At 43.5% G+C, this 20,064-nt stretch overlaps 1 protein-coding gene across 1 annotated transcript in view; it reads left to right on the top strand.

Annotated features, from left to right (window-relative positions):
- Nucleotides 1–20,064, top strand: part of grm8b (glutamate receptor, metabotropic 8b) — a 167,416-nt gene that overhangs the window by 51,284 nt on the left and 96,068 nt on the right. The window lies entirely within an intron of this gene.

Here is a 20,064-nt window from a genome sequence, read left to right as displayed (position 1 = left end):
GGTTCTGGGCAGCTGGCGAGTTCACAAATAAGCAGACCGATGTCCGGATCTGGACCCAGATGCCGTCCTATCCGAACCTGAACCTGTAACCTTTAAAAGTAAGCTGCTGTAAGTACGTTTGTGCCAAACCACAGATGAGTTAAAGCTGAATTTGAGGGAAACATCCTGGTTTGTCTTTAAATACCTGTTTTGGTCAGCACAGTCATGCGGGAGGTATCCGCTGGTGTATCCGTGCTTACATTCCCGCCACCTCCCGATGTGAAAGTGAGCCAATAAACATTTAATGTGAACCTGATACGCCACGTTTGCTAAATGTCGACCTTGGATGTATCTGTGGTTTGCAGAAGCGTGAGCTGCAGACATTGTACCCTTGTGACTGGGCTGCTAATGAATTATTGAGAATTGTTACATTTTGACAGGTTATTTTTGCTTTTCTAGACTTTACGGCTAAAAGTTGTTCAACAGATATCAATTTTCTTTTATAGAAAGTCGGCAAAAGTGAACCTCCAGACGGTTGTTGTACATTTAATACCCATTTTTTTGTTGTAATTCATAGTGTAACATCTTCCTGTCTGCTTATATTCAAAATTGCAAATCCTGTAGGCACTTACACTCATTCTCATTGGATAAGTGACAAAGATTTAGGTTGTATAAAGGCTGTGTTTCTACAGATAAGTCGACAGCTGACGGGTGCATAAAGACCAAAACAACACTACATAACAACACAATGATACTTTAACCTTATTATTCCTCCATTAGTTTTGGTAAACTAACGCTGAAGTTTAGATGTAATAGCACAAGTTGTTGCGATTAGAAAACACAGCAGACGTCGACAGGAGCTTCAGTCGCGTCTCGGTAAACAGAAGCGCTACAGAGGAAAGCTGACGGACTTTATTTACCTGCTGTGACTCCGACTGAACGTTTGATGTTCTAATAAAGACAAAGTGTCGCAGGAAGCACTTTCTTTTTCTTCTTCTTTGAAAAACTCTGCAGCAGATAGTCCTCGCATTCAAACACGTTTCAGTCAAATACAGCACAGTGTGTGTGTGTGTGTGTGTGTGTGCAGCAGATTAAACGGAGGATGTGATGGTGTTGTATTTTCCGCTGACGTTCTGTCGGATCAGTCGCCGCGGAAAAAAACTCTCCCGTCTTTTTTCCTCTTCCTCAGAAGTGTGAAAGCCTGCAGGAGATAATCTGCTTTTCTTTCTCTTCTTTCTCTCACTTCCTCATCCTCTTCCCATCTTTCCTTCTGTACTTCTTCATCCCTTAAACTATTTCTTTTTCTCTCTTCCCGCTCGTATAAGACATAAATACCGTCTCACCTCGCTTGTCGCTGTTAAGTCGGTGATTTTCATTTTTGCCGTTTACTTCTGTCCGCTCAAGGAGGAAGTCTTTTTTTCTCCTTGCTCTGAACTTTCCCAATTTCTCTGTCATCTTTATTTATTTCCATTTTTTCCTGGAGAGAAGCATTTTTCTCCCTCGTCCTCCTGCTTTGCATGCAGTCTGAGAAGAGGATGAATATTTCATGGTGAGGGTTTCCTCCCTTGAGGAAAAGTTACCGGAGCAAAGCGACTCATCGGTAGTCAGCAGCTCACCTCTCCTCGAACAAATACAACACTCGCTCGTCCATTAGAGGCGGTCGGTCGAACACGGTGAGGTGAGGTGCAGGTGAGAGACGCCTCCTCTCAGAGGAAAAAGCCTCATTCAGGAGGTTTGTCTTTGGACAGCAGTGACCTTATTTTTTTTTACAAATGCCACAAAAAGAAAAAAACTGTAGAGAGGACAGAAGCACACAAACAGAAACAAGAACACTTTGGATTCATTCTCCGTTATAAGATGATCCATACGCGTTTACGATGCAATTCAGGGACGATACGTTGCGTGCAGGCCAGTCTCCAGGATGTAATGTTAGGATATAACGTTTCTGCAAACCACAGATACATCCAAGGTTGACGTGTAGCAGATGTGGCTTCCTCCCTTCCTTCCTTTCTCTGCAGGAAACCCTGAGTTCTCCGATTATCTGGAGCTCGTTAACAAAGATGAGGATGAATTGAAAGACAAATTGGAACAACTGGTTCTTTCTCTCCGCCTCCTAAAAGATACATTTTATGGAGATGTGCATCAAAACACAATATATTCTGTGCAGGCGTTAACCGTTGACATGGGTAGATGTGTGTTTCCCATCATCAACATGGATCAACTGTCTTTAACAGAGTTGTGTCAGAGTTATGAAATATGATCAGTGACTCCTTGTTTCAGCACGTCATGTGTCAAAAGAAAGGATTTTGCTTCATCAGCGGACAGTTTCTCCTTGCGTTTCAACCGAACAGAGATTAATGATGTTCACCCCCTGTGACAGACACACAGAGTAACCTTGAGAAGTTTCACAAAGGGTCCTGACTGAGTCCCAGTCATGAGCTTGTTTCTGTGGATTTCATCACCCACTCCCACAGTGAGAGGACGGACCCTCCCCACGCCGCCCTGACGCTCCATCCAGCGGCAGCGTTATTTGAAACGAACGGAGGGTAACGAGTGTTACGGCTGTGACGCTGCAGGCTTCAAACGAAGCGAAAAAGCCTCTGAATGCGATGAAAGACACAGAAATCAGAGCTCATCATCTCACATGAAGGAGCACGGTGTAGGAATTACGCACATGACCTTAACCTGACCTTAACCCGGCGATGAAAGGAGCACATCTGTGTTTTCAACAGTTGTTGCTCGTAGCGTCAGATTTTAGATTCGATTCACTGCTTTTATGCAGCAATCGGTTTCAATACATGTCCTCAGAAGTCAGCCTGCACAGATCTGAAACTGCGGCAGACAGAAAATCCATCACGGTCAACGCTTAGTACCTTAGTTTGTTGAATTAATAATGAGTCTGCCTTAATAAACAAAACGGCATCGAAGAGTTTTATAGAGATTGTAGCTTACATCATGTTTGAGGGATTTCAAAGATAAGATGAGCTTCAACTGCCTGGTATCACAGAACGGCGTATGAATATCACATTTGAAGTCATTTTGCGTTTAATCAAAAGGTGTTGTTTGCTTTTTCATTTTACGTACTCCATCGAGAAAACTAGAATCAGTTGTATTCTTCCTTGCACCAGTCAAGTGTCTGTTCCTGAGCTTCGGCGTCGTATAATGGCGAGATGTCACAGTGAAGTCGACCCTCATTTCATCATTTGTGTAAAATTGTTTGTCATACTTGTTGAGTAATGATAAAGAAATGTGTTTTGTGAGGTCAGTGATTCTTCATCTTCATTAATTAGTTTCATCCTCGAGTCCCAGTTGACATTTGTGTCAGATTAGAAGATGTTTCCTCGAGGCGTTCATGAGACGTTCACAAGATTGGGACAGACAGATGGATGGATGGATGGATGGACAACCTGAAAACACGACGCCTCTGGCCGCGGCTATCACCAATGTGGAGGCATAAAATTTAGGTGGTGATGTAGGAAAAGTGAGAAAGTCTGCGTAGTGAGGCTGGGATGGATTGACAGGTCAAACAAACACAGGGCTTTCAACCACCTGCACCGGATCGGGAGGACGACGAGACTTTATGTCTGAGTCTATCCCCTTTGTTTTGTTTTGTATTTTTATCTGGTTTGTGGTGCAAAACGCTCACAAATGCTTCAACCTTTTTCCTCCACCTGCAAGCTATTATAGCAATAACGACCCAAAAACAGCCCAAACTGTTGGAGCGCGTAGTTTTGCTGGTGAGAAGGCGTCATCGAACATTACCTTCCTCTTTTCTTTCCCCCAGCTGTTTAACTCAAGTTGCTGCCGCCTCTTTCACCTACAACGACTGTGTTTTTGTCTCGTGTGAAGCCAAAGAGATTGAAAACTCACGTTATTTGTACACAGAGTGAAGAAAGAAAGAAAGAAAGGAAGACATGGAGGAAGAAAGAAAGGAAGGTAGGAAGGAAGCAAGACAGAAAGAAAGAAAGAAAGAAAGAAAGAAAGGAAGACAGGGAGGAAGAAAGAAAGGAAGGAAGGAAGGAAGGTAGGAAGAAGAAAAATTTCTCATCTCATTCCCAACTCGTCACTGACGCTCTGGACTGGTGGCCGACCTGCCATCCTGAATCGGACCTTTAAAGAGCGCTCACAATAATACAGCTCTAATTTAAACATCTTAAAGGTGCTGATAGTTGTATGTTGATGTAAGTTTCAAGATGTCGGGGTGTGTTGCCTCAAGCCATAAAAAACTGCTCTTTGTGGTCAGAATTGGTTCGTGCAGACAAAATAACCCAAAGTGAACCCGATCCATTCTGAACACGAGGCGCTTCCCCCTCTGCATCATTTAATTTTAGAGTGTGTGTTTTTCCCGTGGTCGTTGAACGCCCCCTCAGCACCTTGGCACCGATACACGCCAGGAACCGGCTCTGGGTCTGATGGTTTTCCTCTTATTCGTCCCATTTCCTCCGGTTTGTCAGCAGGTTAGACAGATGTTGAGGCAGGCTGGGAGACAGAACCAGAGCCAGCAGCCATATGGACCGTCACCGTCCTCCTCACCTCCTCCTCTGCTTCACTACTCATATAATGATGCTCTAAATGAGCTCATTAGAGTTTTTTAGGTGAAACTGAAACCTGAAGCAAAGTGGACTTTAATGGGGGGAGAAAACTTTGCTGCCTTACTTTCTCTGATTAACACTTCATACGAGCAGAGTCTGCACATCTTCAGATCAAATCAAATCAAATCAAATCAAATTTTATTTGTATAGCCCAAATTCACAAATCACAGTTTGCCTCAGAGGGCTTTACAATCTGTACAGAGACGACACCCTCTGTCCTTCGACCCTCGATTCGAGTGAGGAAAAACTTGCCCCAAAAAAGGCCCTTTTAACAGGGAAAAAATGTGGAAGAAACCTCAGGGAGAGCCACAGAGGAGGGATCCCTCTCCCAGGACGGACAGACGTGCAATAGATGTCGCATGTACAGAGCAGATCAACGAGATCACAATGTATTCAATTATAAGCGATGGTTGACAGGAGTGAAAGTACACAAAGATGTATTACAGCAATAATGATGAAATGCACATGGAAATGTGATTACTAGTGATAACAGTAGTAATGATCAATGGCAAGGATGGTATGTAGCAATGCAGTACGATAATAGTAGTGGAACGTATGTAACAGAGATGTGACTAATATTAGCGACAGTAGTGGTGGGTGTCAGGCAGGGTCATGGCAGTAGGTGCATCCACGATCAGGCAGGGCCATAGCAGTAGGCGCATCCACGATCAGGCAGGGCCATAGCAGTGGGCGCATCCACGATCAGGCAGGGCCATAGCAGTGGGCGCATCCACGATCCACGACCCGGGCGCGGCCAGGATCCAAGGGAGCCTGTAGGACTAGAAAGCACAAGGACTCCGGGGAAGAAGCAAGTCAGTGACATGCAGAGATGGGGCATGTATACAGGCATAATGTATACAGATGGAGAGGAGAGGAGAGGGGAGGAGAGAGAAGCTCAGTGTGTCATTGTCCCCCGGACTAGGCCTATAGCAGCATAACTAAGAGCTGGTCCAGGACAGGCCTGGGCCTGTCCTGGACCAGCCCTAACTATAAGCTCTATCGAAGAGGAAGGTCTTAAGTCTACTCTTAAAGGTAGAGAGGGTGTCCGCCTCCCGGACCAAAACAGGAAGATGGTTCCACAGAAGAGGAGCTTGATAACTGAAGGCTCTGGCTCCCATTCTACTTTTGGAGACTTTAGGAACTACAAGTAATCCTGCGTTCTGGGAGCGTAATGCTCTAGTTGGGTGATAGGGTAATATGAGCTCCTGGAGATATGATGGTGCCTGACCATTAACAGCTTTGTAAGTGAGGAGAAGGATTTTAAACTCTATTCTTGATTTTACAGGGAGCCAGTGCAGAGAGGCCAGTACAGGAGTAATATGATCTCTTTTCTTAGTTCCTGTCAGTACACGTGCTGCAGCATTCTGGACCAGCTGGAGACTCTTTAGAGACTTGTTAGGGCAGCCTGATAATAGAGAATTACAATAGTCCAGTCTGGAAGTAACAAATGCATGGACTAGCTTTTCTGCGTCTTTTTGAGACAGGATGGGCCTGATTTTTGCAATGTTACGTAGATGAAAAAATGCAGACCTTGAAATTTGTTTTATGTGGGAGTTGAAGGACATATCTTGATCAAAGATAACTCCCAGATTCCTGACGGTGGTGCTGGAGGCCAAGTTAGTGCCATCCAAACTCGCTATATCATTAGATAATGCATCTCTAAGGTGTTTAGGACCAAGTACTATAACTTCGGTTTTATCTGAGTTTAACAGCAGAAAATTGCAGGTCATCCAGGTCTTGATGTCCTTGAGACATGCATGGAGTTTAGTAAGCTGATTAGTTTCATTTGGCTTTATTGATAGGTATAACTGTGTATCATCTGCATAACAATGAAAGTTTATGGAGTGTTTCCGAATTATATTTCCTAGAGGGAGCATATATAAGGTGAATAGTATGGGTCCAAGCACGGAGCCTTGAGGAACACCATGACTAACCTTGGTATACAGGGATGACTCATCATTAACATGTACAAACTGAAATCGATCCGATAAATAGGACTTAAACCAGTTTAATGCGGGTCCTTTAATGCCAATTAAGTGTTCCAGTCTCTGTAGTAGAATGTGATGATCAATGGTATCAAATGCAGCACTAAGATCTAGTAAGACCAGGACAGAGACAAGTCCTTTGTCAGAAGCGATTAGGAGGTCATTTGTAACTTTCACCAGCGCCGTCTCTGTGCTATGATGTGCTCTAAAACCTGATTGAAAATCCTCATATAAACTATTTTTATGAAGAAAGTCACATAGCTGGTTGGCGACTGCTTTCTCAAGGATCTTGGAGAGGAAAGGGAGGTTGGATATAGGTCTATAGTTGGCTAAAGTTTCTGGATCAAGATTAGGCTTTTTAAGGAGCGGTCTAATTACAGCTAGTTTAAAGGATTGTGGTACGTATCCTGTTAATAGAGACAGGTTGATCATTTCTAGTAAAGATGTGCTAATTAAAGGTAAAGTTTCTTTCAGCAGCCTAGTTGGGATGGGGTCTAGGAGACAAGTTGTTGGTCTAGATGAAGAAACCATCGAAGTTAGTTGGTGGAGGTCAATGGGAGAGAAGCAGTCTAAATATAAGTCAGAATTTAGAACTGTTTCTGAGGTTCCTGTGTTTAAAGATACAATAGTGCCAGTTGAGGGCAAGCGATGATGGATTTTGTCTCTAATAGTTAAAATTTTATCATTGAAGAAGCTCATGAAGTCATTACCACTGAGCGTTGTAGGAATACATGGTTCAGTAGAGCTGTGACTTTCTGTCAGCCTGGCTACAGTGCTGAAAAGAAACCTGGTGTTGTTTTTGTTTTCCTCTATTAATGACGAGTAATAGCTTGCTCTGGCATTGCGGAGGGCCTTCCTATATGTTTTAAGGCTATCTTTCCAGGCTAAGCGGGATTCTTCCAAGTTGGTGGAACGCCATTTCCTTTCAAATTTCCGTGATGTTTGCTTCAATTTGCGGGTATCCGAGTTATACCAGGGTGCTAACCTCCTGTGCTTTATAGGTTTCCTTTTCAGGGGGGCAATAGAGTCCAGTGTTGTTCGCAATGAGCCTGCAGTGCTATCAACAAGATGATCGATTTGTGAGGAACTGAGGTTAGTGGAGGAGTCCTCTATTATATTGAGACATGGCATTGAGTTTAGTGCCAGCGGTATAATTTCCTTAAATTTAGCTACAGCACTATCAGATAGACATCTAGTGAAGGAGTTTTTGCCTAATGGTGTGTAGTCCAGTAATAGAACTTCAAAAGTTATTAAGTGATGGTCTGATAAAAGAGGATTCTGTGGAGAAACTGTTAGATTTTCAATCTCGATACCATAAGCTAGAACAAGGTCAAGGGTGTGGTCAAAACAGTGAGTTGGTTTATGTACACACTGAGAGAAGCCAATAGATTCTAATAATGAGATAAATGCAGTACTAAGGCTATCATTAACGACATCCACATGAATATTAAAATCACCTACAATAATTACTTTATCTGATTTGAGGACTAGACTTGATAAAAACTCAGAGAATTCAGATAAAAATTCTGAGTAAGGACCAGGTGCTCGATACACTACAACAAATAGAACTGGCTGTAAAGTTTTCCACGTTGGATGTGAAAGACTCAGAACAAGGCTTTCAAATGAGTTATAATTTAATTTAGGTTTAGGAATGATTGACAGACTTAAGTCATAAATAGCTGCAACACCACCTCCTCGGCCGGAGCCTCGAGGAATGTGAGTATTAATGTGACTGGGTGGAGTGGATTCATTCAGGCTGACATATTCTTCAGGATGCAGCCAAGTTTCAGTAAGACAGAATAAATCAATATTACAATCTGAAATTAAGTCATTTACTAGTACAGCTTTCGATGACAGGGATCTGATATTTAGGAGTCCGCATTTAATTCTCTTGTCTTGTTTTGAGATTGCAGAGTTGCTGTTAATTTTTATTAGATTTTCATGCACAACTCCTCTTCTGTGGACTTTTGATTTGATTAATTTAATTAATTTAGGTGGTCGGGGGGCAGACACAGTCTCAATGAAGTTTTGGGTGTGCAACTGATCTAATGGAAGCTCAGAGAAGCTTATAAGACTGCAGCTCTGCCTCCTGGTCTCAACTCTGGGTTGTCAGGCTGGTTGTTGGCTAATGAAATGGGTTAAATTTCTAGAGATGAGAGCCGCTCCGTCCAAAGTGGGATGGATGCCGTCTCTCCTAATGAGACCAGGTTTTCCCCAGAAAGTCCGCCAATTATCAACAAAGCCCACATCGTTTGCTGGACACCACCTCGACAGCCAGCGGTTGAATGATGACATGCGGCTGAACATGTCATCACTGGTTAGGTTTGGCAGGGGCCCAGAGAAAACTACGGAGTCCGACATTGTTTTGGCGTAGTTACACACCGACTCAACATTAATCTTAGTGACTTCCGACTGGCGTCGCCGGCAGTCATTACCGCCGACATGTATTATGATCTTACTATATTTACGTTTAGCTTTAGCCAGCAGTTTCAAATTTGATTCGATGTCGCCCGCTCTGGCCCCTGGGATGCATTTCACTATGGTCGCTGGTGCCGCTAACTTCACGTTTCGTACTATGGAGCTGCCAATAACCAGAGTTTGTTTCTCAGCGGGTGTGTCGCTGAGTGGGGAAAATTTGTTTGAAACGTGAAGCGGCTGGTGGTGTAACGTGGGCTTTGGTTTGGTATTATGCTTCCTTCGTTCAGTCACCCAGCCGCCCTGCTGTCCCGGCTGCTCGGGAGTTGCCGAGGGACGGCTAGCTGAAGCTACAGTTGCTCGGTCCGCACTAGCTAAGTGGCTAACTGCAGCAGTTACAGTCGGAGTTTCCATGCTGCGGAGCCGAGCCTCCAACTCACTGAGCCTCGCCTCCAACACTACAAATAAACTACACTTAATACATGTACCAGTATCACTAAGGGAGGCAGAGGTGTAACTGAACATCTGGCACACTGAGCAAGAGAAAAGAGGAGAGCGAGAGGGAGAGAGAGAAGCCATCGCTAGCTGATAGTGGCTAAGCTAGGACACGATAGATCAGCCAGCAGAGCTAAGAGAGCTACAAACAGCAGCAAGCCCGGCGACCAAGCTATAAACACAGAGTATTGTTGAATGCCTTAGTGGACCAGCAAGTGCCCGATCACAAGCGGGATCTCGGTCGCTGCAGAAAGGAATACAACAATAATCTGCTTGGACGAGCCGGGGCAGCACAGTTACGCTATCAGTCAGTAACACAACAACAGGAAATGACGCAATGACGCAACACGCTTACCGTAGTACGTAGACAGTCCTGTGTCGACAACTCTGATGCTTCCTTAAATAAAAATGTCTGTTAGTTTAACTTAAAAATATGTAAATGTGACCTGTAACTGTTGAGTCCTTTCATGCTTTTATAAGATAAGAGAATCAGTGCAGGAGAAGAGAAGCCTGTCGCTGTCTTATCGATGATATCGCCCATTTAGCGCAATTTCTGCTTATATTTTGCCTCAACCTCTTCGCCAGGACCATCTGCAACTTTTTATCGGACATATTCTTGATTAAAAAGTAGCAGTAAAACCCGGTTGGTGTATCTGCATTTCTGCAAAAAACACATAAGTTCAAACTGAACGTTTCTTTATGTTGCAAGTTTGGTTAAATTTTCTGTTTCTCTCTTGGCACAATGCTGTGCTTATGCTCTGCTTAGGTTTAGGCACAAATACCACTCGGTCAGGGTTTCGAAAACACTAATGTTTGACCTAAAAAACCTGTTTTGGTAACAAGGATGATGAATGGAGATGGCCTGACTTCCTGTGAGAAATAGCCGGTTTTAGTCATGGAAATATCCGCAGGTATCCTGTAGAAACACCCGCTTTTCACTGCACAGAAATGGCTCAAAATATCCACAACTGTCCTAAAAAACATCCACTGGTGTGACTTGAACTGTGGTCAGCCATTTGGCAGGCTTGTTGGCTGTAATGATTGACACAACAATCACTCGGTTATGGTTCGTAAAAAGATCCCATTTTGGCTGACCTGGTTCTGTCGCCACGACCATGGCTGAGCCCAGCAGTGGTCAGACAGTGGTCTCTGGCTTGGCAGTGGTCCCGCCCAGCTGTAAAGCCACCATGCCCTCCACCTCCTGACGTGAACGTCAGCTCATTACATTACAGTTGTACAGAAATGTCAATGGGCATGTGGGCCGGGTTAATTTTCTGTTTAAGTGGAGTTGTTGAACTTCGTTTGTCAGAGTTGCGAGTTAAAGTTTCTGTCTCTGTCACTTTCATCTCCAGGCCACTAAATCTCCACTGCAGGTGAAATACACTTCTCTCTTCCTCGTTTGCATTTCAAGAACACGGTGCTCATTTTGTGAAACTTTGGCAGCCCAGCCTACCTCTGGCACCATTCAGAGGACTGATAACACTGTAAGCAGTTTCATATGTGGGTCACTGGGTCTGAGCCAAAGCTTGAGCCAAAATTTCTGCTCCTTTTAACAAACGAGCCCAGAGTCTGACTAAAAAGAAGACCTTTCACACTGCAGCTGAAAGTGTCCCAATTCTGACTCTCTGTCCCTGCTGTGTGGATATTTTTAGAGCCGTGTGAAGTTCTGGTACAAACTTTGCAGGTCTGATGATATCTGATCTGTAGCTGAATAATAAAAGAGTAAAGTGTCCCTCGCTTTAAATTCACCTCTTCAGTACGACTTTTGAACATCAGTTTAAACCGGCAATTGACAGCTTTTCATGCTTTAACATGTCGTTATGTAGTGAATGTTGTTTGCACGTCGGAATGGTGGTATAAATGAAAGAATAAACTTCTTCCGCTCCCCCCTCCTCCACCCTGACACCGACCCCTGGCTTTACTAGACAGGACGGCTGAGAGAGATGACAGGAAATGGGATGAGAGAGAGGGAGGACTCGCAGCAAATGGCCACAGGTTGGATTTGAAGCCTTGGAAGCGAAGGACTCTGTACATGTGGCGACACGCTCTGCCAACTGTTTTACTGACACGCCACATAAAGATGAGCTCATGAGATACTATTTGGACTGAAAGAAGCTCGACTAGCAGGCTAGCATCGCCATTTTTCTGCCTAAATGAAACACAGCTCCAACACCAAGACACTAACTCGACGTGCCAGATGGTTTGTTTCACCAATCGGCTAAAAAACTGTTTGCAAAAGGTCGGGCACTTTAAAAAAGAAAAACTTGGAAGGTGAATGGACAAACCAATAAGATCAACATTAAGAGAGTGCTACCGCCAGCGGAGCCAGCTGGTAAATAAATCAAACTCTTAATGAAGCCTTCAGTGTCGTTCTTTGCTCTGATATCACTGATGCTTTAGCAGCTACGCTAACCTCTCGAGGAGCCGCCATGGTTGTTTTGAAACAAACAGTCGCTTCTCTTGCTGGTCTTTAGCCGCCAGTGCTTCCTCAAAGGACGCAGATTCGTTGTTCGGCCAAAGGCACGCAGCTGGAAGCCTGGCAAGATGGATTTTGCGAGATCACTTGATCTCACAAATCCAGCTGCCTCGCAAGGTAACCAAGCGAGAAGCCAACGGAGGTGAAGGGGTTTTAAAGATTCTGTTGGGATCTGTTATCACCTTTTTCTGTCTGAGAAGGCAGGAACACTTGAACAGCTGTATCCCCGTACCTTTGCACGTTATTTTCCAGAGTTCACAACTTTTCTCCAAACAACAGCGGTCCCGATTCAGGATTATTAATTGGATCAGTGTCTGATGTCTATTTTCATAAGAAAGTTTAACTCGGAGACTCCTGAAAATGAAGTCAGAGAAGACTCACCAAGAATCTTAAAGACACCCGGAAGAGGCTTTGAAGTTTGAGGGATTTCTTTTGCTTTAAGGTGGACTGGGAGCGTTGTGGGCACACTGCTTCTCCTGTTTCGTCTGGCTTTCAAGTCGAGGCTGCGCATGTGTTACCCAGGAAACCTTTCATGGTCCGGCGTTCAGCTGCTCAAAGGCGAGGAATGAAAGAGGCGAGTGGGCACATACGTCCTGTCCTTATCTGTCACTGTGACTCAGTATGTAGAGGGGGGTAAACACTCGCTGCCATGGTGAACTGTTAATTGAAAGGTCAGTGTAAAGGCTTTGCCGGAGGCTAGCTTTAATGATATCTGTTATTACCCATAATTCCATTAGTCCCGCGTGCCTTTGAATGTCCCGGCCATGTTTATTCGGTCCGCCTTTGAGTTCAGCGGCTTCCGCTGTGAGACTAAATTGAAAGTCAAAGTGAAATTGTATTATTTCCTCTCATTGGTCCTTTGTCCCTCTGATACGCTCCAGCTGATTCCACATCATTACAGCTGTGCTGAATTACAGCTTGTGTTTGTGCGTGAAAGACAAAAGGCGTCAGCTTGAAAACATCCAGTTTTCTAGCTCACATCAGCAATTTGGACATTATGCTAATAAACAACTCCGTCTTGCTGCTAGAAATCAGAAGAGATTCACACATGTATTAGGTTTCATGTTTCTGTCAGACTGTAAATTGTAAAAAAAGTAGCTGAGGTTTTTATTTATCTCAACTACAGAGAGTCTGTTTGTGAACAGGTTCCCATGAAGCCTCCCTGTCTTCTCGTCTGCTGCAGGTTTAATCTGCTGGTGATACAAACACAAAGCTTCCTCCATATTTCCTGCTGTATGATAAATTCAGTAAAACGTCTCTTTTCCTACTCTTTTTACAGACATTTTCCTCTGCGTCATGGCCTCTCGTTTGCACGACCCGATCTCCAGAATAAATGTTTGCAAAGTCTCACAGATAAGTTAAAACTGAGAGCGTCTTTAAGTTGCAACTTTACGTTTGTTTAGGTATCATTGTTCTATGTCTCTTTTGTCAGAAAGCTGTGCTGATGTTGTTTTTAGGTTTAGGCACAAAAACCACTTGGCTTAAAATGCCCAAATGTCAAATGTTTTGGCCTCCACCATCAGGGATCGGGATGGTCCAACATCGTGAAAAAATACTCGGTTTGGATGCAACAAAAATGGATTGAAATGTCTCAATGTGTCTGACTCGAACTGCGGTCGCCCATTTGGCAGCCTTATTAGATGGGCGACTGTAGCTCAGGAGGTAGAGCGGGTCGTCTAGTAATTGTAAGGTCACTTGTTCAAATCCTCGGCTCCTCCAGCTGCATGTTGAAGTTTCCTTGAGCAAGATACTGAACCCCAGACTGCTCCTGACGAGCAGTTGCACCTTGCATGGCAGCGTTGTGAGAAAGAAGAAAGAGAAATGCTCGTCCATTTATTAGTGGTAATTACGCCGCCACCATCCCCTCCACCTATCCTGATGTGAAAGTCAGCTAATAAACATGTAATATGAACGTGATACGCCACATTTGTTAAACATCTCAACCGTGGACGTATCTGTTGTTTGCAGAAACGTTAGCCGCTAACATTATATCCTGACGACTGGACTGTGTTCACACCCAATCTGTGTTTAAGAGATTTTTTTTTTGTTAAGTGCAGAGTTTTCAAAACTTCCTGTGTGTCCATGTGGACATTAAAGATGGAGCATTTGGGAAACGACGACATCAGGCCTATTTGTGCACACTCGTTGTTGTATTGTTTAATAATCACGCACCTGAAACACCAACAATGGCCGACCTCTCGTTTGTTTTGGTGAGCATCGGCCCGGTGCCAGAGAGAATTGTATAATGAAATATATTGTGTGTTGTAAAACCTTGAGCTCCATGCACACACAAAAAACCCCCAAACTAATTACTAAAATGATTACATGATTGCTTATATTTTGGACCAATTTCAATATTTTCCCTCCATCCCAAGCACTTACACTTCTGCCCCCTGAGTCACTGATTATCATTACATGCACTTCTCTTTAAGGACGCCCATCTGCATAACACATTTGCAAAAAGTCCTCACTGTGTTTTCATTTTCATTTTGTAAAAAAAAAACACGCAGGCAGAAAGCAGAAGGTCCAAATTAAAGAAAAGAAAAACTGCCTAAAAGAAGAAGTGACAGCAGCTTCAAAACAGAATCCAGTAATGTGAAACGATCAATCAGACTGCAGGTAACTTCAGCCACAATAACAATTTAACTTCAGTGGTGTTTATGAAGAGATGCTGAGTGACGGGCTCCAGGTAATGATTTTCCCTTTTCTCTTTTTAAAAGACGTATAAATCTGGAGCTGTTTCATTGAATTAACTCCTTCAGTTCAGAGCAGCAGCTTACAGCCGAGATGTTCCCAGCAGAGCTTAAAGTAAATCCTCATCCCGTTAGAAGCAGCAGGGATTTCCTTATCTGTTTCCCAGGAAATGGGAGCACATTCCCACATTATAACATCTGCCTGTGTGTGTGTGTGTGTGTGTGTGTGTGTGTGTGTGTGTGTGTGTGTGAGACAGTAGTGCACGTTGAAGTGTAAATTGTAGATGACAACTTTCATGCCGGGTCTGTTAAGTGATTATTTCCCCACATTGTCACCCAAAGTTAATTTGGTGGTGTGAGCGCAGCAGGAGTAAAAACCCCAGCGGAGGATTTTCCACGTTGGTTTTTCCTCTGTTGGAAAAAATCAGCCGAATATAAAACCTCATTAAAATCACATCGTGTGTGTCCATCTTTATTATTCTCACATTTATCTGCAGTGGTTTCAGAGGGCCACCCCGGTGTTTCGCACCCTCCTTGGCTTCCTTCATACAGATAAATGTGTTTATTATCAGGAGCAGCTCAGTAATAAAGTATAATTGGACATAATCTGGGGTTTTGTAGAATCGCTCTATATCAGCTCTGCACGCTCTCTGTTTTGCCAAACCTAATAATCATGAGCGCTTTCACACCGACACGCGCTCTGACTGGAAGCCTGTATATAGGCTACAAAGAAAAACATAACGCTGAACGAGGTTTAGGAGCTGAAGAACATGCGAGCTCACTGGACGCCTGTAACGGGAGCTAAATTTCAGATGTGTATCCAGGCTGCCGGGTCGGCTGCCCTCATAAAAAAACATCTAATGGCCTAATGGAGAGTGTGGAGTGTTGTGGTTTGCAGAAGCGTACAATGCCACCAATTTATTATGAATCCAGATTTTGTACAGATGTTCATGGTACCCAGTGGATGTACCATAATGACTTCAAACATAAAAAGAAACCGTGAGAAAATCCTTGTTTGAGGACCCAAAATGTGTCACCACAGGTTATTTTCAGGGCATCACTATTCAGCACTTTGTCTCTACAGTAGTTTAATTAAAGCTCGAGTTAATACATCACGTTGCCGTGCGTTATCATCTTCATCTTAACATGTCAGGTTTAAATATTAGCTGCTCACACTGAGGTGAACATTATCTCACACTCTGTATTCTGCGCCTCATATTTGCATACAAATGAGAACTGCTTTTCCTTTCCTGCTGCAGAGACTTTCAAATTAAAATCTCAACTGTGGAGCAGTTATCGGGGACTACACGGGGACGGATGGATCGCTGCAGTTTAAACATGAAGGAAAGCTGGAAAACACAGAAAACAATAAGGTGAAGCAGGAGAGGCAGACAGAGTCATTTAGCTGCAAATGAAAAACAGCTGTTCAAACCGCAGAGGATCAGATGTCAACAAACATGAGACCAAGACTTCAGAATGTGTTTGGAGCAGGGTTGAGAGAAGATTTAGCGACGGATGCAAAAGTGCTGTAAAGCTTTTTGTTGTTGCATCAGTCACTTGAAATAGTTCAACAACTGTCAGATGAAAAGTTACAGACATACACGGTCCACAGAGGATGAAGCCTACTGACTCTGGGGACCAACAGACCTTTCCTCTAGTCCAGTGTTTCCCAAGGGTGCGGTACCGCCTCCCAGGCGGCGTTCAGAGAATGTCAGGAGTGCTGGAAGTCATACTTTTGAAAGGGGGGCGTTGAGAATTTGCAAGTTTACACCGACAATCGACAACAAGACGATTTGAAGCTTACGTCTCCTTGCGAGAATGTGGTCTGCAATATTTATAAGGCATACCTGTTTACTTCAGTGTTTCTGTCAGCTTACTGCCGCACGGCTTCATGCTGCCTTCACAGGAACAGAACGTCAGAGTACCAACGATGAAATTTCCCCGACATGGCCTTGGTATTTAAAGAGTTTCTTCCTCTCGAAAAGCATGAATTTTTCCCGGCCTGTGAACGCTGCGTTATCGCCGGGGTTACAAGTTAACAAGTGGAATATTCCACTGTCGAACTTCCCATGAACGCAACTCACATCGGAAACTCGCACAGTAGCTTTGGTAATGTCTGTCATTAGCAGTTTATAGGCTGTAGTTCTGCAGGTAAACACACCAATCTCTTCAGCCTCTCTCCCGGTCTTCTGCTGCTGTTGGGGGTCCTCTGTCTATCTTACCATCCATCCATCAGGTCATTTGCTGTCTGATAAGCCCTCAGACTCTCTTACTTACAACAGACTTCCTGCAATTCACGTCTCACATGCACCTGAACACAACACAGCCCCATCTCACAGAGTCCTGTTTTCAGTCTGACCGCACAACAATATGGTAACAGAGAGCAGATTATCGTGATTATGGGAGCGTTTGTATGTGCTCTGCTTGCATTAATCACAAGTCTTTTACTTTCAGAGGTACAACTGTCTTTGCTGTTGGTGCTGGATAAAAAACAAATGAGGACAGTAATGTTCTGAATAATTTCCTGCAGCTGGGAGATGAGTCAGAGGCTTTTTAATTGGTACCTTCACGAAAATCATAAAAACATCCCTCTCACCATCCACCTCTCATTGAAACTCGCTTTTTAGAGTTGTAATTTTCTAAACTAATGACCTTCAAGTGTCAATAAAACTAAGATTATGTTGACTGCAGCACGATGTTAAAAAAAAAAATCCTCTAAGATGTGAGACGATACTGCTGTCAACAGGCTCTCAGCAGCCTGATCTTCAAACCTTATAATCCCAAGCCCTCGTTTTAAAAAGAGATCTGTACAAGAGAGATGCTGCAGCTCCAATCTGATGGCCTGGTGGTCCTGGGCAAATGTAGAAATGAGCTCAAAATGGAATCAATTTTCCTCTGAAAGCGTCTGAGTGAAGCCGTGTCTTGGGGGAGAGACCGTGGATGGCCTCTCAGCTCGCTGTGGACAGTGTGATGATGATAATGGCAGCAGGGTCTTTAATGTTTTTTATCTCCATCCTTTCCCCTGAAGCCTCAGAGATCAGCCTGAACAGACAAGAGCTGAACGCACACAGCTCCTCTCACTCGGACTGAGATAAAACTCCAACTCTGTGACATTTCTGTAATATTACAGAGTATTTTTTACAGCAATGAAGCGACTAACGCTTTATTCTACAGGTCCGTAGGCTGATTTCTTAATAATTTCCTCTGAAGCTTCCTGGAAAGAAGTATATAAAATAAAGTGACTTTTTCTTTGGGAGAGGAGTGATTCACCTTATTGCATGTGGTCCTGGAAACATTTTGGTAAAATTAAATAAAAGTACACCTTCTGATTTAAAAAAAAAAGGGATACTGAAGAATGAAAATGTATAAATCGATTCTTGAATCCAAATTAGATGTGGCTGATGTCAAACTCGTGCTACTTACATCCTCTCAGTGAGTTAACTTTATCGAACAAACACAGGTTTCATTTGTCAAACAACTCTGATAGATGTTTCGATCATTTGAAGTCACATCTCTGGTTTGTGAGAAGCAACAGAAACACCTTTAACTACCTGAGAGCTAAGATCTCCTACGTAAAGTCAGACTAGAGACACCTTCAGTCTCCCTTAGAAATACTTTTATTCATTTCTTAGTTGCAGGAATCTTTAAACTCTTTAGTTCCAGTTCTGTCTCCTCAAAAAACCTCTTGGACGGCTCTGCTGTTTACACAATTGAGGTCAGACCAACCAGACGAGATTATTTTCAGCTGCGATTCTTGTTCCTTTCCCCCCCTCGAGATTTCCAGAGTCGCTTCGTCTTTTTAAATGAAAGAGCCAATTAAGTTGGAACAGCTTACAGTCTGAGGTTTGGTGCCTCCGCAGCCTCTACTGTACTACAGAGGCACAAAGTTCATCTTCAAAACTCCACCGCTGCTCTCATTTATCTGCCCCAGGGGCGACGCTGCAGGAACAATATCTCAAACCTCGAGTGTGTTTCCAGCAGCGGAGTGTTTCGGTGAGGAGGAAGCAGAGTTTAATGATGTGAGGAAGAGAAAACATCGACTTTTATTGCAGAACTTTGAAGGGAAACACGCTAATTATCACAACATTAAAGGACGTGAATGAAAATGAGATCAAACCTTTACCTGAAAATCTTTTGGTTCTTTTTCTGACAGCTTTCTAAGGAGCTGAAAAATCAAACCTGCTTTTTACACCTTTAATAATCAGCCTTCTCCAACAGCTTCACCCATCAATATCTTGTCAAAACTCTTTTTACAGATCAGCTTGGAGTGGAGGGACTGAGCAGTTTTTGCAGTAGAAATAATCACCAAGAAGTTAGTTTTATCCTCCTGTTCTTCCCTCTCTCCTCTTCTTCCACCGTCTTCCTCCTCCACCACATTTCTTATCACCTTCACGACCTTCCTCTTCTTTCTTCGTCTTTTACTTTCACTTTCTGCTCCTCCCCCTTTGCCACCTTCTTCCTTCACGTCCTCAGCTTCCTCCTCAGCGGCTTGTAAGCCTGACAAGACAGAATAAATCAAGTCAAACTGACATGTCTTTGGAAAAAGATTAAGTAAACTCAACCTAAAGTCCTTTTCTTTTTTTCTTTTTCTTCATTTTTTTCAGTATAAAAAAGATTTCACACTAATGAAGCTGTTTCTCAAGCAAACCAAATTTGCAGTAAATGCTGCATGAAGCAGTCTCACTCCTGCAGTATCATTAGGGAGATGCTGGTAATAATTTGACAGTATTTAGTGTCTGGCAGCATTAATAAACCCCCCGACCTTTGTTTCAGTGACTGCAGATGAAAGTTTAATGATCCCTGTGGTGATACTTCACTGCGACGGAGCGAAGATAAGAACAAGACAACAGCGAAGATAATTAAAACTTTAAAGCATAATGACGCACACAGAGAAAACCATACCGACGGATAAGATGAAACGTGTTCATTAACAGATTTACAGATGGAAGCAGATGTGTTAACACGTTTGCTGCTGTATGTTCACACTGCTGAACAAAAACATGCCAGCAGAGCTACACATGAAGGATCAGTGTTTAAATGGACTGCATTTACATCACATCTACCGACCACTCAAAGTGCTTCACAACACATGCTCAACGTTTTTCCCTTTGAGGGCCAAAAGTGAAATTCAATGTTGGGTGGGGGCAAAAAGAAAACACATTTTGTATTATGGTGTAAAGATGCAAAATAGTGCTATGATCCCAGTTAGACAACCGGCTGAGTTGTGAGTGTAGTTGGTGCATACTTGCCTTCGCGTGTTACTGGAGGATGCCACTAGTTGCTGCTGACATGCTTACCAACTCCAGACCCTGTTAAATCCCTGTACTGGCTCCTACCGTTCATGTGCATATTGCATCTTGTGCACACGTAGCACTAATTTCTGAGCACATGCACAACCGACACGCCAAACAGACGCAGAATATGCAAGC

The sequence above is a fragment of the Pagrus pagrus genome, assembly GCF_965226575.1.
Source record: "Pagrus pagrus genome assembly, chromosome: 10".
In the NCBI taxonomy this organism is placed as follows: Eukaryota; Metazoa; Chordata; class Actinopteri; order Spariformes; family Sparidae; genus Pagrus; species Pagrus pagrus.
Note: the sequence above shows the minus strand (reverse complement) of the source record. Positions and strands in the feature narration are given on the sequence as shown.